At 41.0% G+C, this 25656-nt stretch overlaps 20 non-coding genes across 20 annotated transcripts; 14 read left to right on the forward strand and 6 right to left on the reverse strand.

The window, feature by feature from the left end:
- Positions 1-352: 352 nt before the first annotated feature.
- On the forward strand, positions 353-424 carry TRNAT-UGU (transfer RNA threonine (anticodon UGU)). Its single transcript has one exon. It is a non-coding gene; the product is annotated as a tRNA-Thr (tRNA).
- A 1160-nt stretch (positions 425-1584) lies between these two features.
- On the reverse strand, positions 1585-1679 carry TRNAI-UAU (transfer RNA isoleucine (anticodon UAU)). The gene is made up of 2 exons: positions 1642-1679; positions 1585-1620 (listed from the first exon to the last, which is right to left on the reverse strand). It is a non-coding gene; the product is annotated as a tRNA-Ile (tRNA).
- Positions 1680-2091: 412 nt separating this feature from the next.
- On the forward strand, positions 2092-2173 carry TRNAS-GCU (transfer RNA serine (anticodon GCU)). The gene has a single exon. It is a non-coding gene; the product is annotated as a tRNA-Ser (tRNA).
- Positions 2174-5186: 3013 nt separating this feature from the next.
- On the forward strand, positions 5187-5258 carry TRNAT-UGU (transfer RNA threonine (anticodon UGU)). The gene has a single exon. It is a non-coding gene; the product is annotated as a tRNA-Thr (tRNA).
- A 1159-nt stretch (positions 5259-6417) lies between these two features.
- On the reverse strand, positions 6418-6512 carry TRNAI-UAU (transfer RNA isoleucine (anticodon UAU)). Its single transcript has 2 exons — positions 6475-6512; positions 6418-6453 (listed from the first exon to the last, which is right to left on the reverse strand). It is a non-coding gene; the product is annotated as a tRNA-Ile (tRNA).
- Positions 6513-7595: 1083 nt separating this feature from the next.
- Positions 7596-7667, forward strand: TRNAT-UGU (transfer RNA threonine (anticodon UGU)). Its single transcript has one exon. It is a non-coding gene; the product is annotated as a tRNA-Thr (tRNA).
- A 1174-nt stretch (positions 7668-8841) lies between these two features.
- TRNAI-UAU (transfer RNA isoleucine (anticodon UAU)) lies at positions 8842-8936 on the reverse strand. The gene is made up of 2 exons: positions 8899-8936; positions 8842-8877 (listed from the first exon to the last, which is right to left on the reverse strand). It is a non-coding gene; the product is annotated as a tRNA-Ile (tRNA).
- Positions 8937-9348: 412 nt separating this feature from the next.
- On the forward strand, positions 9349-9430 carry TRNAS-GCU (transfer RNA serine (anticodon GCU)). The gene has a single exon. It is a non-coding gene; the product is annotated as a tRNA-Ser (tRNA).
- A 2342-nt stretch (positions 9431-11772) lies between these two features.
- On the forward strand, positions 11773-11854 carry TRNAS-GCU (transfer RNA serine (anticodon GCU)). The gene has a single exon. It is a non-coding gene; the product is annotated as a tRNA-Ser (tRNA).
- Positions 11855-12443: 589 nt separating this feature from the next.
- TRNAT-UGU (transfer RNA threonine (anticodon UGU)) lies at positions 12444-12515 on the forward strand. The gene has a single exon. It is a non-coding gene; the product is annotated as a tRNA-Thr (tRNA).
- Positions 12516-13675: 1160 nt separating this feature from the next.
- Positions 13676-13770, reverse strand: TRNAI-UAU (transfer RNA isoleucine (anticodon UAU)). The gene is made up of 2 exons: positions 13733-13770; positions 13676-13711 (listed from the first exon to the last, which is right to left on the reverse strand). It is a non-coding gene; the product is annotated as a tRNA-Ile (tRNA).
- Positions 13771-14182: 412 nt separating this feature from the next.
- On the forward strand, positions 14183-14264 carry TRNAS-GCU (transfer RNA serine (anticodon GCU)). The gene has a single exon. It is a non-coding gene; the product is annotated as a tRNA-Ser (tRNA).
- Positions 14265-16606: 2342 nt separating this feature from the next.
- On the forward strand, positions 16607-16688 carry TRNAS-GCU (transfer RNA serine (anticodon GCU)). The gene has a single exon. It is a non-coding gene; the product is annotated as a tRNA-Ser (tRNA).
- Positions 16689-17277: 589 nt separating this feature from the next.
- On the forward strand, positions 17278-17349 carry TRNAT-UGU (transfer RNA threonine (anticodon UGU)). The gene has a single exon. It is a non-coding gene; the product is annotated as a tRNA-Thr (tRNA).
- Positions 17350-18509: 1160 nt separating this feature from the next.
- On the reverse strand, positions 18510-18604 carry TRNAI-UAU (transfer RNA isoleucine (anticodon UAU)). The gene is made up of 2 exons: positions 18567-18604; positions 18510-18545 (listed from the first exon to the last, which is right to left on the reverse strand). It is a non-coding gene; the product is annotated as a tRNA-Ile (tRNA).
- A 412-nt stretch (positions 18605-19016) lies between these two features.
- TRNAS-GCU (transfer RNA serine (anticodon GCU)) lies at positions 19017-19098 on the forward strand. The gene has a single exon. It is a non-coding gene; the product is annotated as a tRNA-Ser (tRNA).
- A 2341-nt stretch (positions 19099-21439) lies between these two features.
- On the forward strand, positions 21440-21521 carry TRNAS-GCU (transfer RNA serine (anticodon GCU)). Its single transcript has one exon. It is a non-coding gene; the product is annotated as a tRNA-Ser (tRNA).
- A 589-nt stretch (positions 21522-22110) lies between these two features.
- Positions 22111-22182, forward strand: TRNAT-UGU (transfer RNA threonine (anticodon UGU)). Its single transcript has one exon. It is a non-coding gene; the product is annotated as a tRNA-Thr (tRNA).
- A 1160-nt stretch (positions 22183-23342) lies between these two features.
- TRNAI-UAU (transfer RNA isoleucine (anticodon UAU)) lies at positions 23343-23437 on the reverse strand. The gene is made up of 2 exons: positions 23400-23437; positions 23343-23378 (listed from the first exon to the last, which is right to left on the reverse strand). It is a non-coding gene; the product is annotated as a tRNA-Ile (tRNA).
- A 412-nt stretch (positions 23438-23849) lies between these two features.
- On the forward strand, positions 23850-23931 carry TRNAS-GCU (transfer RNA serine (anticodon GCU)). Its single transcript has one exon. It is a non-coding gene; the product is annotated as a tRNA-Ser (tRNA).
- The last annotated feature ends 1725 nt before the right edge of the window (positions 23932-25656 follow it).

Consider the following 25656-nt stretch of genomic DNA (forward strand, 5'->3'; position numbering starts at 1 on the left):
AGAAAGCAGCTCTTACTCCTAAAGTTTAGGCATTCTCAAATGAATGACTGTTAACATATGTCTGCCCCACAGAGACAGATCACTTCTAATAAGTGGGTTCTCTATATGTCACTGATTGCAGACATACTAACTAGAGCTATCGGTATGGTCTTGAATGCGAAAACTCTTATTTTCTCATATGAAAATGTAGTTTTTCATACTTCCAAAAAAAGTGCCTTAAGCATGGTCTTCAATGTGTGCGCGCACGTGGACATTCATATGCAACTACGTTTCCATATAGAGTCTCAAAATCATAGATATATTCATACCTCAGTAAGAATACATGTTGCAATTTACATCCTGCGTGCAGACTGGCCTTGTAGCTCAGTGGCAGAGCACTGGTCTTGTAAACCAGGGGTCATGAGTTCAAGCCTCATCAGGGCCTTTTTACATGAGTCTTTCTGTATGTTGTTTTCAAGTCATTCTTCCCTGGAGTCACACCTTGCTTTAGGATTGCTTATTGCCAAGCTTCCCTTTCCTGCTTTCATATTATCAAGAAAATATCATGAAGATCATTGAATTATAAATTATTGCCTCACCCCTTCCGATCGCCTGACGAACGCCTGACAAACGTCATTCTCACCCTGCCGGGCAAAGCCAAATAAGCCATGCATATTTACAGTTCCTTTGAAAGGCAGAGCGAGGACTAGGACCTCTGTTCCGACTGAATCTGCATCCACAGAAAGGATGTTATAAGGCCCTACAAATTTCACCAAGGAGATGTGAAAGTCTTCCCCCATAAAATACTTTTTTTCCCAGATACCCCGGCTCTTAGGCAAATGAGGTTACTCCTCAAAACCCCACCCCCACTCACCATAAATATCCTTCTCTCCTGCTGTCCATTCAAATGATACAAGGTATCTTGTACATAGAGAGAAAGGGAGAATAGGCAGACTTGCTTCAAAGATTTGGTGACTTTGGATGGGTGGGTTGAATGAAGAAGTGAACCTGGTTTCTGGGAAAGGAGTATCGAGATGAAGATGAGGAAAAGTGAACATGGACCACATTCATAGGTTAGAGAAATACATTTAATAGGTTGAATGGTTTTGAAAAGTGAACTTCGAGCAGTAATTGTTGTTTTTTAAACTGCAAAGAAATTAAAAATGAATGTGGGATTGGAGGCACACTCTGAGCAGAAAAGCACCATAAGCTGCTATGGTGCAACTCAAGATGGTGAATAGAACCTTTAATATGATGATGCTCTTCTTTTGCTAGTTTTTTCGAGTCACCTTTTATTGTAAGTAGCTGATACAGCATTTTTTGCAGCTCTTCAGTTTATGGTTATCATGTGAGAACACTGTTTTCATCATATTTATTATTCTACAAATGTATTTTTAAATGCACTGATGTGGTGTTTGCATGAAATGCAAGATGGCACATCATGGAATGTTTAAACTGAGCATCGCGGAGGATATGTGATATTTGGCACCCAGAGGAGTAGGACACGTAGATCCTATAAGAAGTAAAGACTCTCTAGCAAGGGCCGTCCATACTCTGAGTTTAAACTTTACTTTTTGTGAAATGGTTTATGAAAAACAACACGGCTGCTCCAGGTGAGGCTCGAACTCACAACCTCAGCATGGCTCAGTGCAAGTACTGCTGTATAAGTACCGCGCGCTAACCGATTGCGCCACTGGAGCTCTCTCTTTTCACATCTCCCCAGGTGAGCCATCTACAGCTGACCAAGTAGATGACAGACACTGCTCCATCATTCACTGTGCAAGATCGACTCACATGCTAGCATGTTATCATGACTATTAAAAATACAGTCCAAACGGAATAGATTCTATAATTGTCCTATAACATATGCTCTGTCTATTCAAAACCCCATCGAATTATATCTTGACAGTTCTGACAAAGTCTCGGGGAATCTTATGAATATTTGTAATTAGCACATAGTAAGAATTTCCCAAAAATGAAATGTAGGTCCCTGATTGGGGGAAGACGTGGAATGTGAGATCTTGCCTCAGCTGTTTTTTTCTTTTTTAGGTACAGTATATTGACACTTCAGTACCTTTTGTGAAGCAAGGTTTCAGATGGGGCTGTAGGGCAGACGAGGTGGCCGAGTGGTTAAGGCGATGGACTGCTGATCCATTGTGCTCTGCACGCGTGGGTTCGAATCCCACCTTCGTCGGAAAGCCATCAGAGTCTCTTTTGATGGCCAGCATTTCCTGTAGTATAATTACACTCTCTTTCAAGACAGAGCCAGGATCCGCTAGATGGGATCATCTGACTGTTCCATTTTAACAAATATGTCAAATAAAGTGAAGTATTTTGTGCGTAATAGAAATTAGATCTTTCATGGAGTTTCCAGAGGATTGCCTTTCACTCACTCCTGGCTTATTAACCAGTTTGGATAAATAGATTGATAAGAAAGCAGCTCTTACTCCTAAAGTTTAGGCATTCTCAAATGAATGACTGTTAACATATGTCTGCCCCACAGAGACAGATCACTTCTAATAAGTGGGTTCTCTATATGTCACTGATTGCAGACATACTAACTAGAGCTATCGGTATGGTCTTGAATGCGAAAACTCTTATTTTCTCATATGAAAATGTAGTTTTTCATACTTCCAAAAAAAGTGCCTTAAGCATGGTCTTCAATGTGTGCGCGCACGTGGACATTCATATGCAACTACGTTTCCATATAGAGTCTCAAAATCATAGATATATTCATACCTCAGTAAGAATACATGTTGCAATTTACATCCTGCGTGCAGACTGTCCTTGTAGCTCAGTGGCAGAGCACTGGTCTTGTAAACCAGGGGTCATGAGTTCAAGCCTCATCAGGGCCTTTTTACATGAGTCTTTCTGTATGTTGTTTTCAAGTCATTCTTCCCTGGAGTCACACCTTGCTTTAGGATTGCTTATTGCCAAGCTTCCCTTTCCTGCTTTCATATTATCAAGAAAATATCATGAAGATCATTGAATTATAAATTATTGCCTCACCCCTTCCGATCGCCTGACGAACGCCTGACAAACGCCATTCTCACCCTGCCGGGCAAGCCCTGCCGGGCAAAGCCAAATAAGCCATGCATATTTACAGTTCCTTTGAAAGGCAGAGCGAGGACTAGGACCTCTGTTCCGACTGAATCTGCATCCACAGAAAGGATGTTATAAGGCCCTACAAATTTCACCAAGGAGATGTGAAAGTCTTCCCCCATAAAATACTTTTTTTCCCAGATACCCCGGCTCTTAGGCAAATGAGGTTACTCCTCAAAACCCCACCCCCACTCACCATAAAAATCCTTCTCTCCTGCTGTCCATTCAAATGATACAAGGTATCTTGTACATAGAGAGAAAGGGAGAATAGGCAGACTTGCTTCAAAGATTTGGTGACTTTGGATGGGTGGGTTGAATGAAGAAGTGAACCTGGTTTCTGGGAAAGGAGTATCGAGATGAAGATGAGGAAAAGTGAACATGGACCACATTCATAGGTTAGAGAAATACATTTAATAGGTTGAATGGTTTTGAAAAGTGAACTTCGAGCAGTAATTGTTGTTTTTTAAACTGCAAAGAAATTAAAAATGAATGTGGGATTGGAGGCACACTCTGAGCAGAAAAGCACCATAAGCTGCTATGGTGCAACTCAAGATGGTGAATAGAACCTTTAATATGATGATGCTCTTCTTTTGCTAGTTTTTTCGAGTCACCTTTTATTGTAAGTAGCTGATACAGCATTTTTTGCAGCTCTTCAGTTTATGGTTATCATGTGAGAACACTGTTTTCATCATATTTATTATTCTACAAATGTATTTTTAAATGCACTGATGTGGTGTTTGCATGAAATGCAAGATGGCACATCATGGAATGTTTAAACTGAGCATCGCGGAGGATATGTGATATTTGGCACCCAGAGGAGTAGGACACGTAGATCCTATAAGAAGTAAAGACTCTCTAGCAAGGGCCGTCCATACTCTGAGTTTAAACTTTACTTTTTGTGAAATGGTTTATGAAAATCAACACAGCTGCTACAGGTGAGGCTCGAACTCACAACCTCGGCATGGCTCAGTGCAAGTACTGCTGTATAAGTACCGCGCGCTAACCGATTGCGCCACTGGAGTTCTCTCTTTTCACATCTCCCCAGGTGAGCCATCTACAGCTGACCAAGTAGATGACAGACACTGCTCCATCATTCACTGTGCAAGATCGACTCACATGCTAGCATGTTATCATGACTATTAAAAATACAGTCCAAACGGAATAGATTCTATAATTGTCCTATAACATATGCTCTGTCTATTCAAAACCCCATAGAATTATATCTTGACAGTTCTGACAAAGTCTAGGGGAATCTTATGAATATTTGTAATTAGCACATAGTAAGAATTTCCCAAAAATGAAATGTAGGTCCCTGATTGGGGGAAGACGTGGAATGTGAGATCTTGCCTCAGCTGTTTTTTTCTTTTTTAGGTACAGTATATTGACACTTCAGTACCTTTTGTGAAGCCAGGTTTCAGATGGGGCTGTAGGGCAGACGAGGTGGCCGAGTGGTTAAGGCGATGGACTGCTAATCCTTTGTGCTCTGCACGCGTGGGTTCGAATCCCACCTTCGTCGGAAAGCAATCAGAGTCGCTTTTGATGGCCAGCATTTCTTGTAGTATAATTACACTCTCTTTCAAGACAGAGCCAGGATCCGCTAGATGGGATCATCTGACTGTTCCATTTTAACAAATATGTCAAATAAAGTGAAGTATTTTGTGCGTAATAGAAATTAGATCTTTCATGGAGTTTCCAGAGGATTGCCTTTCACTCACTCCTGGCTTATTAACCAGTTTGGATAAATCGATTGATAAGAAAGCAGCTCTTACTCCTAAAGTTTAGGCCGTCTCAAATGAATGACTGTTAACATATGTCTGCCCCACAGAGACAGATCACTTCTAATAAGTGGGTTCTCTATATGTCACTGATTGCAGACATACTAACTAGAGCTATCGGTATGGTCTTGAATGCGAAAACTCTTATTTTCTCATATGAAAATGTAGTTTTTCATACTTCCAAAAAAAGTGCCTTAAGCATGGTCTTCAATGTGTGCGCGCACGTGGACATTCATATGCAACTACGTTTCCATACAGAGTCTCAAAATCATAGATATATTCATACCTCAGTAAGAATACATGTTGCAATTTACATCCTGCGTGCAGACTGGCCTTGTAGCTCAGTGGCAGAGCACTGGTCTTGTAAACCAGGGGTCATGAGTTCAAGCCTCATCAGGGCCTTTTTACATGAGTCTTTCTGTATGTTGTTTTCAAGTCATTCTTCCCTGGAGTCACACCTTGCTTTAGGATTGCTTATTGCCAAGCTTCCCTTTCCTGCTTTCATATTATCAAGAAAATATCATGAAGATCATTGAATTATAAATTATTGCCTCACCCCTTCCGATCGCCTGACGAACGCCTGACAAACGCCATTCTCACCCTGCCGGGCAAAGCCAAATAAGCCATGCATATTTACAGTTCCTTTGAAAGGCAGAGCAAGGATTAGGACCTCTGTTCCGACTGAATCTGCATCCACAGAAAGGATGTTATAAGGCCCTACAAATTTCACCAAGGAGATGTGAAAGTCTTCCCCCATAAAATACTTTTTTTCCCAGATACCCCGGCTCTTAGGCAAATGAGGTTACTCCTCAAAACCCCACCCCCACTCACCATAAATATCCTTCTCTCCTGCTGTCCATTCAAATGATACAAGGTATCTTGTACATAGAGAGAAAGGGAGAATAGGCAGACTTGCTTCAAAGATTTGGTGACTTTGGATGGGTGGGTTGAATGAAGAAGTGAACCTGGTTTCTGGGAAAGGAGTATCAAGATGAAGATGAGGAAAAGTGAACATGGACCACATTCATAGGTTAGAGAAATACATTTAATAGGTTGAATGGTTTTGAAAAGTGAACTTCGAGCAGTAATTGTTGTTTTTTAAACTGCAAAGAAATTAAAAATGAATGTGGGATTGGAGGCACACTCTGAGCAGAAAAGCACCATAAGCTGCTATGGTGCAACTCAAGATGGTGAATAGAACCTTTAATATGATGATGCTCTTCTTTTGCTAGTTTTTTCGAGTCACCTTTTATTGTAAGTAGCTGATACAGCATTTTTTGCAGCTCTTCAGTTTATGGTTATCATGTGAGAACACTGTTTTCATCATATTTATTATTCTACAAATGTATTTTTAAATGCACTGATGTGGTGTTTGCATGAAATGCAAGATGGCACATCATGGAATGTTTAAACTGAGCATCGCGGAGGATATGTGATTTTGGCACCCAGAGGAGTAGGACACGTAGATCCTATAAGAAGTAAAGACTCTCTAGCAAGGGCCGTCCATACTCTGAGTTTAAACTTTACTTTTTGTGAAATGGTTTATGAAAAACAACACGGCTGCTCCAGGTGAGGCTCGAACTCACAACCTCGGCATGGCTCAGTGCAAGTACTGCTGTATAAGTACCGCGCGCTAACCGATTGCGCCACTGGAGCTCTCTCTTTTCACATCTCCCCAGGTGAGCCATCTACAGCTGACCAAGTAGATGACAGACACTGCTCCATCATTCACTGTGCAAGATCGACTCACATGCTAGCATGTTATCATGACTATTAAAATTACAGTCCAAACGGAATAGATTCTATAATTGTCCTATAACATATGCTCTGTCAATTCAAAACCCCATAGAATTATATCTTGACAGTTCTGACAAAGTCTAGGGGAATCTTATGAATATTTGTAATTAGCACATAGTAAGAATTTCCCAAAAATGAAATGTAGGTCCCTGATTGGGGGAAGACGTGGAATGTGAGATCTTGCCTCAGCTGTTTTTTTCTTTTTTAGGTACAGTATATTGACACTTCAGTACCTTTTGTGAAGCAAGGTTTCAGATGGGGCTGTAGGGCAGACGAGGTGGCCGAGTGGTTAAGGCGATGGGCTGCTAATCCATTGTGCTCTGCACGCGTGGGTTCGAATCCCACCTTCGTCGAAAAGCCATCAGAGTCTCTTTTGATGGCCAGCATTTCTTGTAGTATAATTACACTCTCTTTCAAGACAGAGCCAGGATCCGCTAGATGGGATCATCTGACTGTTCCATTTTAACAAATATGTCAAATAAAGTGAAGTATTTTGTGCGTAATAGAAATTAGATCTTTCATGGAGTTTCCAGAGGATTGCCTTTCACTCACTCCTAGCTTATTAACCAGTTTGGATAAATAGATTGATAAGAAAGCAGCTCTTACTCCTAAAGTTTAGGCCGTCTCAAATGAATGACTGTTAACATATGTCTGCCCCACAGAGACAGATCACTTCTAATAAGTGGGTTCTCTATATGTCACTGATTGCAGACATACTAACTAGAGCTATCGGTATGGTCTTGAATGCGAAAACTCTTATTTTCTCATATGAAAATGTAGTTTTTCATACTTCCAAAAAAAGTGCCTTAAGCATGGTCTTCAATGTGTGCGCGCACGTGGACATTCATATGCAACTACGTTTCCATACAGAGTCTCAAAATCATAGATATATTCATACCTCAGTAAGAATACATGTTGCAATTTACATCCTGCGTGCAGACTGGCCTTGTAGCTCAGTGGCAGAGCACTGGTCTTGTAAACCAGGGGTCATGAGTTCAAGCCTCATCAGGGCCTTTTTACATGAGTCTTTCTGTATGTTGTTTTCAAGTCATTCTTCCCTGGAGTCACACCTTGCTTTAGGATTGCTTATTGCCAAGCTTCCCTTTCCTGCTTTCATATTATCAAGAAAATATCATGAAGATCATTGAATTATAAATTATTGCCTCACCCCTTCCGATCGCCTGACGAACGCCTGACAAACGCCATTCTCACCCTGGCGGGCAAGCCCTGCCGGGCAAAGCCAAATAAGCCATGCATATTTACAGTTCCTTTGAAAGGCAGAGCGAGGACTAGGACCTCTGTTCCGACTGAATCTGCATCCACAGAAAGGATGTTATAAGGCCCTACAAATTTCACCAAGGAGATGTGAAAGTCTTCCCCCATAAAATACTTTTTTTCCCAGATACCCCGGCTCTTAGGCAAATGAGGTTACTCCTCAAAACCCCACCCCCACTCACCATAAATATCCTTCTCTCCTGCTGTCCATTCAAATGATACAAGGTATCTTGTACATAGAGAGAAAGGGAGAATAGGCAGACTTGCTTCAAAGATTTGGTGACTTTGGATGGGTGGGTTGAATGAAGAAGTGAACCTGGTTTCTGGGAAAGGAGTATCGAGATGAAGATGAGGAAAAGTGAACATGGACCACATTCATAGGTTAGAGAAATACATTTAATAGGTTGAATGGTTTTGAAAAGTGAACTTCGAGCAGTAATTGTTGTTTTTTAAACTGCAAAGAAATTAAAAATTAATGTGGGATTGGAGGCACACTCTGAGCAGAAAAGCACCATAAGCTGCTATGGTGCAACTCAAGATGGTGAATAGAACCTTTAATATGATGATGCTCTTCTTTTGCTAGTTTTTTCGAGTCACCTTTTATTGTAAGTAGCTGATACAGCATTTTTTGCAGCTCTTCAGTTTATGGTTATCATGTGAGAACACTGTTTTCATCATATTTATTATTCTACAAATGTATTTTTAAATGCACTGATGTGGTGTTTGCATGAAATGCAAGATGGCACATCATGGAATGTTTAAACTGAGCATCGCGGAGGATATGTGATATTTGGCACCCAGAGGAGTAGGACACGTAGATCCTATAAGAAGTAAAGACTCTCTAGCAAGGGCCGTCCATACTCTGAGTTTAAACTTTACTTTTTGTGAAATGGTTTATGAAAAACAACACGGCTGCTCCAGGTGAGGCTCGAACTCACAACCTCGGCATGGCTCAGTGCAAGTACTGCTGTATAAGTACCGCGCGCTAACCGATTGCGCCACTGGAGCTCTCTCTTTTCACATCTCCCCAGGTGAGCCATCTACAGCTGACCAAGTAGATGACAGACACTGCTCCATCATTCACTGTGCAAGATCGACTCACATGCTAGCATGTTATCATGACTATTAAAAATACAGTCCAAACGGAATAGATTCTATAATTGTCCTATAACATATGCTCTGTCTATTCAAAACCCCATAGAATTATATCTTGACAGTTCTGACAAATTCTCGGGGAATCTTATGAATATTTGTAATTAGCACATAGTAAGAATTTCCCAAAAATGAAATGTAGGTCCCTGATTGGGGGAAGACGTGGAATGTGAGATCTTGCCTCAGCTGTTTTTTTCTTTTTTAGGTACAGTATATTGACACTTCAGTACCTTTTGTGAAGCAAGGTTTCAGATGGGGCTGTAGGGCAGACGAGGTGGCCGAGTGGTTAAGGCGATGGACTGCTGATCCATTGTGCTCTGCACGCGTGGGTTCGAATCCCACCTTCGTCGGAAAGCCATCAGAGTCTCTTTTGATGGCCAGCATTTCTTGTAGTATAATTACACTCTCTTTCAAGACAGAGCCAGGATCCGCTAGATGGGATCATCTGACTGTTCCATTTTAACAAATATGTCAAATAAAGTGAAGTATTTTGTGCGTAATAGAAATTAGATCTTTCATGGAGTTTCCAGAGGATTGCCTTTCACTCACTCCTGGCTTATTAACCAGTTTGGATAAATAGATTGATAAGAAAGCAGCTCTTACTCCTAAAGTTTAGGCATTCTCAAATGAATGACTGTTAACATATGTCTGCCCCACAGAGACAGATCACTTCTAATAAGTGGGTTCTCTATATGTCACTGATTGCAGACATACTAACTAGAGCTATCGGTATGGTCTTGAATGCGAAAACTCTTATTTTCTCATATGAAAATGTAGTTTTTCATACTTCCAAAAAAAGTGCCTTAAGCATGGTCTTCAATGTGTGCGCGCACGTGGACATTCATATGCAACTACGTTTCCATATAGAGTCTCAAAATCATAGATATATTCATACCTCAGTAAGAATACATGTTGCAATTTACATCCTGCGTGCAGACTGTCCTTGTAGCTCAGTGGCAGAGCACTGGTCTTGTAAACCAGGGGTCATGAGTTCAAGCCTCATCAGGGCCTTTTTACATGAGTCTTTCTGTATGTTGTTTTCAAGTCATTCTTCCCTGGAGTCACACCTTTCTTTAGGATTGCTTATTGCCAAGCTTCCCTTTCCTGCTTTCATATTATCAAGAAAATATCATGAAGATCATTGAATTATAAATTATTGCCTCACCCCTTCCGATCGCCTGACGAACGCCTGACAAACGCCATTCTCACCCTGCCGGGCAAGCCCTGCCGGGCAAAGCCAAATAAGCCATGCATATTTACAGTTCCTTTGAAAGGCAGAGCGAGGACTAGGACCTCTGTTCCGACTGAATCTGCATCCACAGAAAGGATGTTATAAGGCCCTACAAATTTCACCAAGGAGATGTGAAAGTCTTCCCCCATAAAATACTTTTTTTCCCAGATACCCCGGCTCTTAGGCAAATGAGGTTACTCCTCAAAACCCCACCCCCACTCACCATAAATATCCTTCTCTCCTGCTGTCCATTCAAATGATACAAGGTATCTTGTACATAGAGAGAAAGGGAGAATAGGCAGACTTGCTTCAAAGATTTGGTGACTTTGGATGGGTGGGTTGAATGAAGAAGTGAACCTGGTTTCTGGGAAAGGAGTATCGAGATGAAGATGAGGAAAAGTGAACATGGACCACATTCATAGGTTAGAGAAATACATTTAATAGGTTGAATGGTTTTGAAAAGTGAACTTCGAGCAGTAATTGTTGTTTTTTAAACTGCAAAGAAATTAAAAATGAATGTGGGATTGGAGGCACACTCTGAGCAGAAAAGCACCATAAGCTGCTATGGTGCAACTCAAGATGGTGAATAGAACCTTTAATATGATGATGCTCTTCTTTTGCTAGTTTTTTCGAGTCACCTTTTATTGTAAGTAGCTGATACAGCATTTTTTGCAGCTCTTCAGTTTATGGTTATCATGTGAGAACACTGTTTTCATCATATTTATTATTCTACAAATGTATTTTTAAATGCACTGATGTGGTGTTTGCATGAAATGCAAGATGGCACATCATGGAATGTTTAAACTGAGCATCGCGGAGGATATGTGATATTTGGCACCCAGAGGAGTAGGACACGTAGATCCTATAAGAAGTAAAGACTCTCTAGCAAGGGCCGTCCATACTCTGAGTTTAAACTTTACTTTTTGTGAAATGGTTTATGAAAATCAACACGGCTGCTACAGGTGAGGCTCGAACTCACAACCTCGGCATGGCTCAGTGCAAGTACTGCTGTATAAGTACCGCGCGCTAACCGATTGCGCCACTGGAGTTCTCTCTTTTCACATCTCCCCAGGTGAGCCATCTACAGCTGACCAAGTAGATGACAGACACTGCTCCATCATTCACTGTGCAAGATCGACTCACATGCTAGCATGTTATCATGACTATTAAAAATACAGTCCAAACGGAATAGATTCTATAATTGTCCTATAACATATGCTCTGTCTATTCAAAACCCCATAGAATTATATCTTGACAGTTCTGACAAAGTCTAGGGGAATCTTATGAATATTTGTAATTAGCACATAGTAAGAATTTCCCAAAAATGAAATGTAGGTCCCTGATTGGGGGAAGACGTGGAATGTGAGATCTTGCCTCAGCTGTTTTTTTCTTTTTTAGGTACAGTATATTGACACTTCAGTACCTTTTGTAAAGCAAGGTTTCAGATGGGGCTGTAGGGCAGACGAGGTGGCCGAGTGGTTAAGGCGATGGACTGCTAATCCATTGTGCTCTGCACGCGTGGGTTCGAATCCCACCTTCGTCGGAAAGCAATCAGAGTCTCTTTTGATGGCCAGCATTTCTTGTAGTATAATTACACTCTCTTTCAAGACAGAGCCAGGATCCGCTAGATGGGATCATCTGACTGTTCCATTTTAACAAATATGTCAAATAAAGTGAAGTATTTTGTGCGTAATAGAAATTAGATCTTTCATGGAGTTTCCAGAGGATTGCCTTTCACTCACTCCTGGCTTATTAACCAGTTTGGATAAATAGATTGATAAGAAAGCAGCTCTTACTCCTAAAGTTTAGGCCGTCTCAAATGAATGACTGTTAACATATGTCTGCCCCACAGAGACAGATCACTTCTAATAAGTGGGTTCTCTATATGTCACTGATTGCAGACATACTAACTAGAGCTATCGGTATGGTCTTGAATGCGAAAACTCTTATTTTCTCATATGAAAATGTAGTTTTTCATACTTCCAAAAAAAGTGCCTTAAGCATGGTCTTCAATGTGTGCGCGCACGTGGACATTCATATGCAACTACGTTTCCATACAGAGTCTCAAAATCATAGATATATTCATACCTCAGTAAGAATACATGTTGCAATTTACATCCTGCGTGCAGACTGGCCTTGTAGCTCAGTGGCAGAGCACTGGTCTTGTAAACCAGGGGTCATGAGTTCAAGCCTCATCAGGGCCTTTTTACATGAGTCTTTCTGTATGTTGTTTTCAAGTCATTCTTCCCTGGAGTCACACCTTGCTTTAGGATTGCTTATTGCCAAGCTTCCCTTTCCTGCTTTCATATTATCAAGAAAATATCATGAAGATCATTGAATTATAAATTATTGCCTCACCCCTTCCGATCGCCTGACGAACGCCTGACAAACGCCATTCTCACCCTGCCGGGCAAAGCCAAATAAGCCATGCATATTTACAGTTCCTTTGAAAGGCAGAGCGAGGACTAGGACCTCTGTTCCGACTGAATCTGCATCCACAGAAAGGATGTTATAAGGCCCTACAAATTTCACCAAGGAGATGTGAAAGTCTTCCCCCATAAAATACTTTTTTTCCCAGATACCCCGGCTCTTAGGCAAATGAGGTTACTCCTCAAAACCCCACCCCCACTCACCATAAATATCCTTCTCTCCTGCTGTCCATTCAAATGATACAAGGTATCTTGTACATAGAGAGAAAGGGAGAATAGGCAGACTTGCTTCAAAGATTTGGTGACTTTGGATGGGTGGGTTGAATGAAGAAGTGAACCTGGTTTCTGGGAAAGGAGTATCGAGATGAAGATGAGGAAAAGTGAACATGGACCACATTCATAGGTTAGAGAAATACATTTAATAGGTTGAATGGTTTTGAAAAGTGAACTTCGAGCAGTAATTGTTGTTTTTTAAACTGCAAAGAATTTAAAAATGAATGTGGGATTGGAGGCACACTCTGAGCAGAAAAGCACCATAAGCTGCTATGGTGCAACTCAAGATGGTGAATAGAACCTTTAATATGATGATGCTCTTCTTTTGCTAGTTTTTTCGAGTCACCTTTTATTGTAAGTAGCTGATACAGCATTTTTTGCAGCTCTTCAGTTTATGGTTATCATGTGAGAACACTGTTTTCATCATATTTATTATTCTACAAATGTATTTTTAAATGCACTGATGTGGTGTTTGCATGAAATGCAAGATGGCACATCATGGAATGTTTAAACTGAGCATCGCGGAGGATATGTGATATTTGGCACCCAGAGGAGTAGGACACGTAGATCCTATAAGAAGTAAAGACTCTCTAGCAAGGGCCGTCCATACTCTGAGTTTAAACTTTACTTTTTGTGAAATGGTTTATGAAAAACAACACGGCTGCTCCAGGTGAGGCTCGAACTCACAACCTCGGCATGGCTCAGTGCAAGTACTGCTGTATAAGTACCGCGCGCTAACCGATTGCGCCACTGGAGCTCTCTCTTTTCACATCTCCCCAGGTGAGCCATCTACAGCTGACCAAGTAGATGACAGACACTGCTCCATCATTCACTGTGCAAGATCGACTCACATGCTAGCATGTTATCATGACTATTAAAAATACAGTCCAAACGGAATAGATTCTATAATTGTCCTATAACATATGCTCTGTCTATTCAAAACCCCATAGAATTATATCTTGACAGTTCTGACAAAGTCTCGGGGAATCTTATGAATATTTGTAATTAGCACATAGTAAGAATTTCCCAAAAATGAAATGTAGGTCCCTGATTGGGGGAAGACGTGGAATGTGAGATCTTGCCTCAGCTGTTTTTTTCTTTTTTAGGTACAGTATATTGACACTTCAGTACCTTTTGTGAAGCAAGGTTTCAGATGGGGCTGTAGGGCAGACGAGGTGGCCGAGTGGTTAAGGCGATGGACTGCTGATCCATTGTGCTCTGCACGCGTGGGTTCGAATCCCACCTTCGTCGGAAAGCCATCAGAGTCTCTTTTGATGGCCAGCATTTCTTGTAGTATAATTACACTCTCTTTCAAGACAGAGCCAGGATCCGCTAGATGGGATCATCTGACTGTTCCATTTTAACAAATATGTCAAATAAAGTGAAGTATTTTGTGCGTAATAGAAATTAGATCTTTCATGGAGTTTCCAGAGGATTGCCTTTCACTCACTCCTGGCTTATTAACCAGTTTGGATAAATAGATTGATAAGAAAGCAGCTCTTACTCCTAAAGTTTAGGCATTCTCAAATGAATGACTGTTAACATATGTCTGCCCCACAGAGACAGATCACTTCTAATAAGTGGGTTCTCTATATGTCACTGATTGCAGACATACTAACTAGAGCTATCGGTATGGTCTTGAATGCGAAAACTCTTATTTTCTCATATGAAAATGTAGTTTTTCATACTTCCAAAAAAAGTGCCTTAAGCATGGTCTTCAATGTGTGCGCGCACGTGGACATTCATATGCAACTACGTTTCCATATAGAGTCTCAAAATCATAGATATATTCATACCTCAGTAAGAATACATGTTGCAATTTACATCCTGCGTGCAGACTGTCCTTGTAGCTCAGTGGCAGAGCACTGGTCTTGTAAACCAGGGGTCATGAGTTCAAGCCTCATCAGGGCCTTTTTACATGAGTCTTTCTGTATGTTGTTTTCAAGTCATTCTTCCCTGGAGTCACACCTTGCTTTAGGATTGCTTATTGCCAAGCTTCCCTTTCCTGCTTTCATATTATCAAGAAAATATCATGAAGATCATTGAATTATAAATTATTGCCTCACCCCTTCCGATCGCCTGACGAACGCCTGACAAACGCCATTCTCACCCTGCCGGGCAAGCCCTGCCGGGCAAAGCCAAATAAGCCATGCATATTTACAGTTCCTTTGAAAGGCAGAGCGAGGACTAGGACCTCTGTTCCGACTGAATCTGCATCCACAGAAAGGATGTTATAAGGCCCTACAAATTTCACCAAGGAGATGTGAAAGTCTTCCCCCATAAAATACTTTTTTTCCCAGATACCCCGGCTCTTAGGCAAATGAGGTTACTCCTCAAAACCCCACCCCCACTCACCATAAATATCCTTCTCTCCTGCTGTCCATTCAAATGATACAAGGTATCTTGTACATAGAGAGAAAGGGAGAATAGGCAGACTTGCTTCAAAGATTTGGTGACTTTGGATGGGTGGGTTGAATGAAGAAGTGAACCTGGTTTCTGGGAAAGGAGTATCGAGATGAAGATGAGGAAAAGTGAACATGGACCACATTCATAGGTTAGAGAAATACATTTAATAGGTTGAATGGTTTTGAAAAGTGAACTTCGAGCAGTAATTGTTGTTTTTTAAACTGCAAAGAAATTAAAAATGAATGTGGGATTGGAGGCACACTCTGAGCAGAAAAGCACCATAAGCTGCTATGGTGCAACTCAAGATGGTGAATAGAACCTTTAATATGATGATGCTCTTCTTTTGCTAGTTTTTTCGAGTCACCTTTTATTGTAAGTAGCTGATACAGCATTTTTTGCAGCTCTTCAGTTTATGGTTATCATGTGAGAACACTGTTTTCATCATATTTATTATTCTACAAATGTATTTTTAAATGCACTGATGTGGTGTTTGCATGAAATGCAAGATGGCACATCATGGAATGTTTAAACTGAGCATCGCGGAGGATATGTGATATTTGGCACCCAGAGGAGTAGGACACGTAGATCCTATAAGAAGTAAAGACTCTCTAGCAAGGGCCGTCCATACTCTGAGTTTAAACTTTACTTTTTGTGAAATGGTTTATGAAAATCAACACGGCTGCTACAGGTGAGGCTCGAACTCACAACCTCGGCATGGCTCAGTGCAAGTACTGCTGTATAAGTACCGCGCGCTAACCGATTGCGCCACTGGAGTTCTCTCTTTTCACATCTCCCCAGGTGAGCCATCTACAGCTGACCAAGTAGATGACAGACACTGCTCCATCATTCACTGTGCAAGATCGACTCACATGCTAGCATGTTATCATGACTATTAAAAATACAGTCCAAACGGAATAGATTCTATAATTGTCCTATAACATATGCTCTGTCTATTCAAAACCCCATAGAATTATATCTTGACAGTTCTGACAAAGTCTAGGGGAATCTTATGAATATTTGTAATTAGCACATAGTAAGAATTTCCCAAAAATGAAATGTAGGTCCCTGATTGGGGGAAGACGTGGAATGTGAGATCTTGCCTCAGCTGTTTTTTTCTTTTTTAGGTACAGTATATTGACACTTCAGTACCTTTTGTAAAGCAAGGTTTCAGATGGGGCTGTAGGGCAGACGAGGTGGCCGAGTGGTTAAGGCGATGGACTGCTAATCCATTGTGCTCTGCACGCGTGGGTTCGAATCCCACCTTCGTCGGAAAGCAATCAGAGTCTCTTTTGATGGCCAGCATTTCTTGTAGTATAATTACACTCTCTTTCAAGACAGAGCCAGGATCCGCTAGATGGGATCATCTGACTGTTCCATTTTAACAAATATGTCAAATAAAGTGAAGTATTTTGTGCGTAATAGAAATTAGATCTTTCATGGAGTTTCCAGAGGATTGCCTTTCACTCACTCCTGGCTTATTAACCAGTTTGGATAAATAGATTGATAAGAAAGCAGCTCTTACTCCTAAAGTTTAGGCCGTCTCAAATGAATGACTGTTAACATATGTCTGCCCCACAGAGACAGATCACTTCTAATAAGTGGGTTCTCTATATGTCACTGATTGCAGACATACTAACTAGAGCTATCGGTATGGTCTTGAATGCGAAAACTCTTATTTTCTCATATGAAAATGTAGTTTTTCATACTTCCAAAAAAAGTGCCTTAAGCATGGTCTTCAATGTGTGCGCGCACGTGGACATTCATATGCAACTACGTTTCCATACAGAGTCTCAAAATCATAGATATATTCATACCTCAGTAAGAATACATGTTGCAATTTACATCCTGCGTGCAGACTGGCCTTGTAGCTCAGTGGCAGAGCACTGGTCTTGTAAACCAGGGGTCATGAGTTCAAGCCTCATCAGGGCCTTTTTACATGAGTCTTTCTGTATGTTGTTTTCAAGTCATTCTTCCCTGGAGTCACACCTTGCTTTAGGATTGCTTATTGCCAAGCTTCCCTTTCCTGCTTTCATATTATCAAGAAAATATCATGAAGATCATTGAATTATAAATTATTGCCTCACCCCTTCCGATCGCCTGACGAACGCCTGACAAACGCCATTCTCACCCTGCCGGGCAAAGCCAAATAAGCCATGCATATTTACAGTTCCTTTGAAAGGCAGAGCGAGGACTAGGACCTCTGTTCCGACTGAATCTGCATCCACAGAAAGGATGTTATAAGGCCCTACAAATTTCACCAAGGAGATGTGAAAGTCTTCCCCCATAAAATACTTTTTTTCCCAGATACCCCGGCTCTTAGGCAAATGAGGTTACTCCTCAAAACCCCACCCCCACTCACCATAAATATCCTTCTCTCCTGCTGTCCATTCAAATGATACAAGGTATCTTGTACATAGAGAGAAAGGGAGAATAGGCAGACTTGCTTCAAAGATTTGGTGACTTTGGATGGGTGGGTTGAATGAAGAAGTGAACCTGGTTTCTGGGAAAGGAGTATCGAGATGAAGATGAGGAAAAGTGAACATGGACCACATTCATAGGTTAGAGAAATACATTTAATAGGTTGAATGGTTTTGAAAAGTGAACTTCGAGCAGTAATTGTTGTTTTTTAAACTGCAAAGAATTTAAAAATGAATGTGGGATTGGAGGCACACTCTGAGCAGAAAAGCACCATAAGCTGCTATGGTGCAACTCAAGATGGTGAATAGAACCTTTAATATGATGATGCTCTTCTTTTGCTAGTTTTTTCGAGTCACCTTTTATTGTAAGTAGCTGATACAGCATTTTTTGCAGCTCTTCAGTTTATGGTTATCATGTGAGAACACTGTTTTCATCATATTTATTATTCTACAAATGTATTTTTAAATGCACTGATGTGGTGTTTGCATGAAATGCAAGATGGCACATCATGGAATGTTTAAACTGAGCATCGCGGAGGATATGTGATATTTGGCACCCAGAGGAGTAGGACACGTAGATCCTATAAGAAGTAAAGACTCTCTAGCAAGGGCCGTCCATACTCTGAGTTTAAACTTTACTTTTTGTGAAATGGTTTATGAAAAACAACACGGCTGCTCCAGGTGAGGCTCGAACTCACAACCTCGGCATGGCTCAGTGCAAGTACTGCTGTATAAGTACCGCGCGCTAACCGATTGCGCCACTGGAGCTCTCTCTTTTCACATCTCCCCAGGTGAGCCATCTACAGCTGACCAAGTAGATGACAGACACTGCTCCATCATTCACTGTGCAAGATCGACTCACATGCTAGCATGTTATCATGACTATTAAAAATACAGTCCAAACGGAATAGATTCTATAATTGTCCTATAACATATGCTCTGTCTATTCAAAACCCCATAGAATTATATCTTGACAGTTCTGACAAAGTCTCGGGGAATCTTATGAATATTTGTAATTAGCACATAGTAAGAATTTCCCAAAAATGAAATGTAGGTCCCTGATTGGGGGAAGACGTGGAATGTGAGATCTTGCCTCAGCTGTTTTTTTCTTTTTTAGGTACAGTATATTGACACTTCAGTACCTTTTGTGAAGCAAGGTTTCAGATGGGGCTGTAGGGCAGACGAGGTGGCCGAGTGGTTAAGGCGATGGACTGCTGATCCATTGTGCTCTGCACGCGTGGGTTCGAATCCCACCTTCGTCGGAAAGCCATCAGAGTCTCTTTTGATGGCCAGCATTTCTTGTAGTATAATTACACTCTCTTTCAAGACAGAGCCAGGATCCGCTAGATGGGATCATCTGACTGTTCCATTTTAACAAATATGTCAAATAAAGTGAAGTATTTTGTGCGTAATAGAAATTAGATCTTTCATGGAGTTTCCAGAGGATTGCCTTTCACTCACTCCTGGCTTATTAACCAGTTTGGATAAATAGATTGATAAGAAAGCAGCTCTTACTCCTAAAGTTTAGGCATTCTCAAATGAATGACTGTTAACATATGTCTGCCCCACAGAGACAGATCACTTCTAATAAGTGGGTTCTCTATATGTCACTGATTGCAGACATACTAACTAGAGCTATCGGTATGGTCTTGAATGCGAAAACTCTTATTTTCTCATATGAAAATGTAGTTTTTCATACTTCCAAAAAAAGTGCCTTAAGCATGGTCTTCAATGTGTGCGCGCACGTGGACATTCATATGCAACTACGTTTCCATATAGAGTCTCAAAATCATAGATATATTCATACCTCAGTAAGAATACATGTTGCAATTTACATCCTGCGTGCAGACTGTCCTTGTAGCTCAGTGGCAGAGCACTGGTCTTGTAAACCAGGGGTCATGAGTTCAAGCCTCATCAGGGCCTTTTTACATGAGTCTTTCTGTATGTTGTTTTCAAGTCATTCTTCCCTGGAGTCACACCTTGCTTTAGGATTGCTTATTGCCAAGCTTCCCTTTCCTGCTTTCATATTATCAAGAAAATATCATGAAGATCATTGAATTATAAATTATTGCCTCACCCCTTCCGATCGCCTGACGAACGCCTGACAAACGCCATTCTCACCCTGCCGGGCAAGCCCTGCCGGGCAAAGCCAAATAAGCCATGCATATTTACAGTTCCTTTGAAAGGCAGAGCGAGGACTAGGACCTCTGTTCCGACTGAATCTGCATCCACAGAAAGGATGTTATAAGGCCCTACAAATTTCACCAAGGAGATGTGAAAGTCTTCCCCCATAAAATACTTTTTTTCCCAGATACCCCGGCTCTTAGGCAAATGAGGTTACTCCTCAAAACCCCACCCCCACTCACCATAAATATCCTTCTCTCCTGCTGTCCATTCAAATGATACAAGGTATCTTGTACATAGAGAGAAAGGGAGAATAGGCAGACTTGCTTCAAAGATTTGGTGACTTTGGATGGGTGGGTTGAATGAAGAAGTGAACCTGGTTTCTGGGAAAGGAGTATCGAGATGAAGATGAGGAAAAGTGAACATGGACCACATTCATAGGTTAGAGAAATACATTTAATAGGTTGAATGGTTTTGAAAAGTGAACTTCGAGCAGTAATTGTTGTTTTTTAAACTGCAAAGAAATTAAAAATGAATGTGGGATTGGAGGCACACTCTGAGCAGAAAAGCACCATAAGCTGCTATGGTGCAACTCAAGATGGTGAATAGAACCTTTAATATGATGATGCTCTTCTTTTGCTAGTTTTTTCGAGTCACCTTTTATTGTAAGTAGCTGATACAGCATTTTTTGCAGCTCTTCAGTTTATGGTTATCATGTGAGAACACTGTTTTCATCATATTTATTATTCTACAAATGTATTTTAAATGCACTGATGTGGTGTTTGCATGAAATGCAAGATGGCACATCATGGAATGTTTAAACTGAGCATCGCGGAGGATATGTGATATTTGGCACCCAGAGGAGTAGGACACGTAGATCCTATAAGAAGTAAAGACTCTCTAGCAAGGGCCGTCCATACTCTGAGTTTAAACTTTACTTTTTGTGAAATGGTTTATGAAAATCAACACGGCTGCTACAGGTGAGGCTCGAACTCACAACCTCGGCATGGCTCAGTGCAAGTACTGCTGTATAAGTACCGCGCGCTAACCGATTGCGCCACTGGAGTTCTCTCTTTTCACATCTCCCCAGGTGAGCCATCTACAGCTGACCAAGTAGATGACAGACACTGCTCCATCATTCACTGTGCAAGATCGACTCACATGCTAGCATGTTATCATGACTATTAAAAATACAGTCCAAACGGAATAGATTCTATAATTGTCCTATAACATATGCTCTGTCTATTCAAAACCCCATAGAATTATATCTTGACAGTTCTGACAAAGTCTAGGGGAATCTTATGAATATTTGTAATTAGCACATAGTAAGAATTTCCCAAAAATGAAATGTAGGTCCCTGATTGGGGGAAGACGTGGAATGTGAGATCTTGCCTCAGCTGTTTTTTTCTTTTTTAGGTACAGTATATTGACACTTCAGTACCTTTTGTGAAGCAAGGTTTCAGATGGGGCTGTAGGGCAGACGAGGTGGCCGAGTGGTTAAGGCGATGGACTGCTAATCCATTGTGCTCTGCACGCGTGGGTTCGAATCCCACCTTCGTCGGAAAGCAATCAGAGTCTCTTTTGATGGCCAGCATTTCTTGTAGTATAATTACACTCTCTTTCAAGACAGAGCCAGGATCCGCTAGATGGGATCATCTGACTGTTCCATTTTAACAAATATGTCAAATAAAGTGAAGTATTTTGTGCGTAATAGAAATTAGATCTTTCATGGAGTTTCCAGAGGATTGCCTTTCACTCACTCCTGGCTTATTAACCAGTTTGGATAAATAGATTGATAAGAAAGCAGCTCTTACTCCTAAAGTTTAGGCCGTCTCAAATGAATGACTGTTAACATATGTCTGCCCCACAGAGACAGATCACTTCTAATAAGTGGGTTCTCTATATGTCACTGATTGCAGACATACTAACTAGAGCTATCGGTATGGTCTTGAATGCGAAAACTCTTATTTTCTCATATGAAAATGTAGTTTTTCATACTTCCAAAAAAAGTGCCTTAAGCATGGTCTTCAATGTGTGCGCGCACGTGGACATTCATATGCAACTACGTTTCCATACAGAGTCTCAAAATCATAGATATATTCATACCTCAGTAAGAATACATGTTGCAATTTACATCCTGCGTGCAGACTGGCCTTGTAGCTCAGTGGCAGAGCACTGGTCTTGTAAACCAGGGGTCATGAGTTCAAGCCTCATCAGGGCCTTTTTACATGAGTCTTTCTGTATGTTGTTTTCAAGTCATTCTTCCCTGGAGTCACACCTTGCTTTAGGATTGCTTATTGCCAAGCTTCCCTTTCCTGCTTTCATATTATCAAGAAAATATCATGAAGATCATTGAATTATAAATTATTGCCTCACCCCTTCCGATCGCCTGACGAACGCCTGACAAACGCCATTCTCACCCTGCCGGGCAAAGCCAAATAAGCCATGCATATTTACAGTTCCTTTGAAAGGCAGAGCGAGGACTAGGACCTCTGTTCCGACTGAATCTGCATCCACAGAAAGGATGTTATAAGGCCCTACAAATTTCACCAAGGAGATGTGAAAGTCTTCCCCCATAAAATACTTTTTTTCCCAGATACCCCGGCTCTTAGGCAAATGAGGTTACTCCTCAAAACCCCACCCCCACTCACCATAAATATCCTTCTCTCCTGCTGTCCATTCAAATGATACAAGGTATCTTGTACATAGAGAGAAAGGGAGAATAGGCAGACTTGCTTCAAAGATTTGGTGACTTTGGATGGGTGGGTTGAATGAAGAAGTGAACCTGGTTTCTGGGAAAGGAGTATCGAGATGAAGATGAGGAAAAGTGAACATGGACCACATTCATAGGTTAGAGAAATACATTTAATAGGTTGAATGGTTTTGAAAAGTGAACTTCGAGCAGTAATTGTTGTTTTTTAAACTGCAAAGAAATTAAAAATGAATGTGGGATTGGAGGCACACTCTGAGCAGAAAAGCACCATAAGCTGCTATGGTGCAACTCAAGATGGTGAATAGAACCTTTAATATGATGATGCTCTTCTTTTGCTAGTTTTTTCGAGTCACCTTTTATTGTAAGTAGCTGATACAGCATTTTTTGCAGCTCTTCAGTTTATGGTTATCATGTGAGAACACTGTTTTCATCATATTTATTATTCTACAAATGTATTTTTAAATGCACTGATGTGGTGTTTGCATGAAATGCAAGATGGCACATCATGGAATGTTTAAACTGAGCATCGCGGAGGATATGTGATATTTGGCACCCAGAGGAGTAGGACACGTAGATCCTATAAGAAGTAAAGACTCTCTAGCAAGGGCCGTCCATACTCTGAGTTTAAACTTTACTTTTTGTGAAATGGTTTATGAAAAACAACACGGCTGCTCCAGGTGAGGCTCGAACTCACAACCTCGGCATGGCTCAGTGCAAGTACTGCTGTATAAGTACCGCGCGCTAACCGATTGCGCCACTGGAGCTCTCTCTTTTCACATCTCCCCAGGTGAGCCATCTACAGCTGACCAAGTAGATGACAGACACTGCTCCATCATTCACTGTGCAAGATCGACTCACATGCTAGCATGTTATCATGACTATTAAAAATACAGTCCAAACGGAATAGATTCTATAATTGTCCTATAACATATGCTCTGTCTATTCAAAACCCCATAGAATTATATCTTGACAGTTCTGACAAAGTCTCGGGGAATCTTATGAATATTTGTAATTAGCACATAGTAAGAATTTCCCAAAAATGAAATGTAGGTCCCTGATTGGGGGAAGACGTGGAATGTGAGATCTTGCCTCAGCTGTTTTTTTCTTTTTTAGGTACAGTATATTGACACTTCAGTACCTTTTGTGAAGCAAGGTTTCAGATGGGGCTGTAGGGCAGACGAGGTGGCCGAGTGGTTAAGGCGATGGACTGCTGATCCATTGTGCTCTGCACGCGTGGGTTCGAATCCCACCTTCGTCGGAAAGCCATCAGAGTCTCTTTTGATGGCCAGCATTTCTTGTAGTATAATTACACTCTCTTTCAAGACAGAGCCAGGATCCGCTAGATGGGATCATCTGACTGTTCCATTTTAACAAATATGTCAAATAAAGTGAAGTATTTTGTGCGTAATAGAAATTAGATCTTTCATGGAGTTTCCAGAGGATTGCCTTTCACTCACTCCTGGCTTATTAACCAGTTTGGATAAATAGATTGATAAGAAAGCAGCTCTTACTCCTAAAGTTTAGGCATTCTCAAATGAATGACTGTTAACATATGTCTGCCCCACAGAGACAGATCACTTCTAATAAGTGGGTTCTCTATATGTCACTGATTGCAGACATACTAACTAGAGCTATCGGTATGGTCTTGAATGCGAAAACTCTTATTTTCTCATATGAAAATGTAGTTTTTCATACTTCCAAAAAAAGTGCCTTAAGCATGGTCTTCAATGTGTGCGCGCACGTGGACATTCATATGCAACTACGTTTCCATATAGAGTCTCAAAATCATAGATATATTCATACCTCAGTAAGAATACATGTTGCAATTTACATCCTGCGTGCAGACTGTCCTTGTAGCTCAGTGGCAGAGCACTGGTCTTGTAAACCAGGGGTCATGAGTTCAAGCCTCATCAGGGCCTTTTTACATGAGTCTTTCTGTATGTTGTTTTCAAGTCATTCTTCCCTGGAGTCACACCTTGCTTTAGGATTGCTTATTGCCAAGCTTCCCTTTCCTGCTTTCATATTATCAAGAAAATATCATGAAGATCATTGAATTATAAATTATTGCCTCACCCCTTCCGATCGCCTGACGAACGCCTGACAAACGCCATTCTCACCCTGCCGGGCAAGCCCTGCCGGGCAAAGCCAAATAAGCCATGCATATTTACAGTTCCTTTGAAAGGCAGAGCGAGGACTAGGACCTCTGTTCCGACTGAATCTGCATCCACAGAAAGGATGTTATAAGGCCCTACAAATTTCACCAAGGAGATGTGAAAGTCTTCCCCCATAAAATACTTTTTTTCCCAGATACCCCGGCTCTTAGGCAAATGAGGTTACTCCTCAAAACCCCACCCCCACTCACCATAAATATCCTTCTCTCCTGCTGTCCATTCAAATGATACAAGGTATCTTGTACATAGAGAGAAAGGGAGAATAGGCAGACTTGCTTCAAAGATTTGGTGACTTTGGATGGGTGGGTTGAATGAAGAAGTGAACCTGGTTTCTGGGAAAGGAGTATCGAGATGAAGATGAGGAAAAGTGAACATGGACCACATTCATAGGTTAGAGAAATACATTTAATAGGTTGAATGGTTTTGAAAAGTGAACTTCGAGCAGTAATTGTTGTTTTTTAAACTGCAAAGAAATTAAAAATGAATGTGGGATTGGAGGCACACTCTGAGCAGAAAAGCACCATAAGCTGCTATGGTGCAACTCAAGATGGTGAATAGAACCTTTAATATGATGATGCTCTTCTTTTGCTAGTTTTTTCGAGTCACCTTTTATTGTAAGTAGCTGATACAGCATTTTTTGCAGCTCTTCAGTTTATGGTTATCATGTGAGAACACTGTTTTCATCATATTTATTATTCTACAAATGTATTTTTAAATGCACTGATGTGGTGTTTGCATGAAATGCAAGATGGCACATCATGGAATGTTTAAACTGAGCATCGCGGAGGATATGTGATATTTGGCACCCAGAG

Source organism: Triturus cristatus, chromosome 12, assembly GCF_964204655.1.
Source record: "Triturus cristatus chromosome 12, aTriCri1.1, whole genome shotgun sequence".
Classification (NCBI taxonomy): Eukaryota; Metazoa; Chordata; class Amphibia; order Caudata; family Salamandridae; genus Triturus; species Triturus cristatus.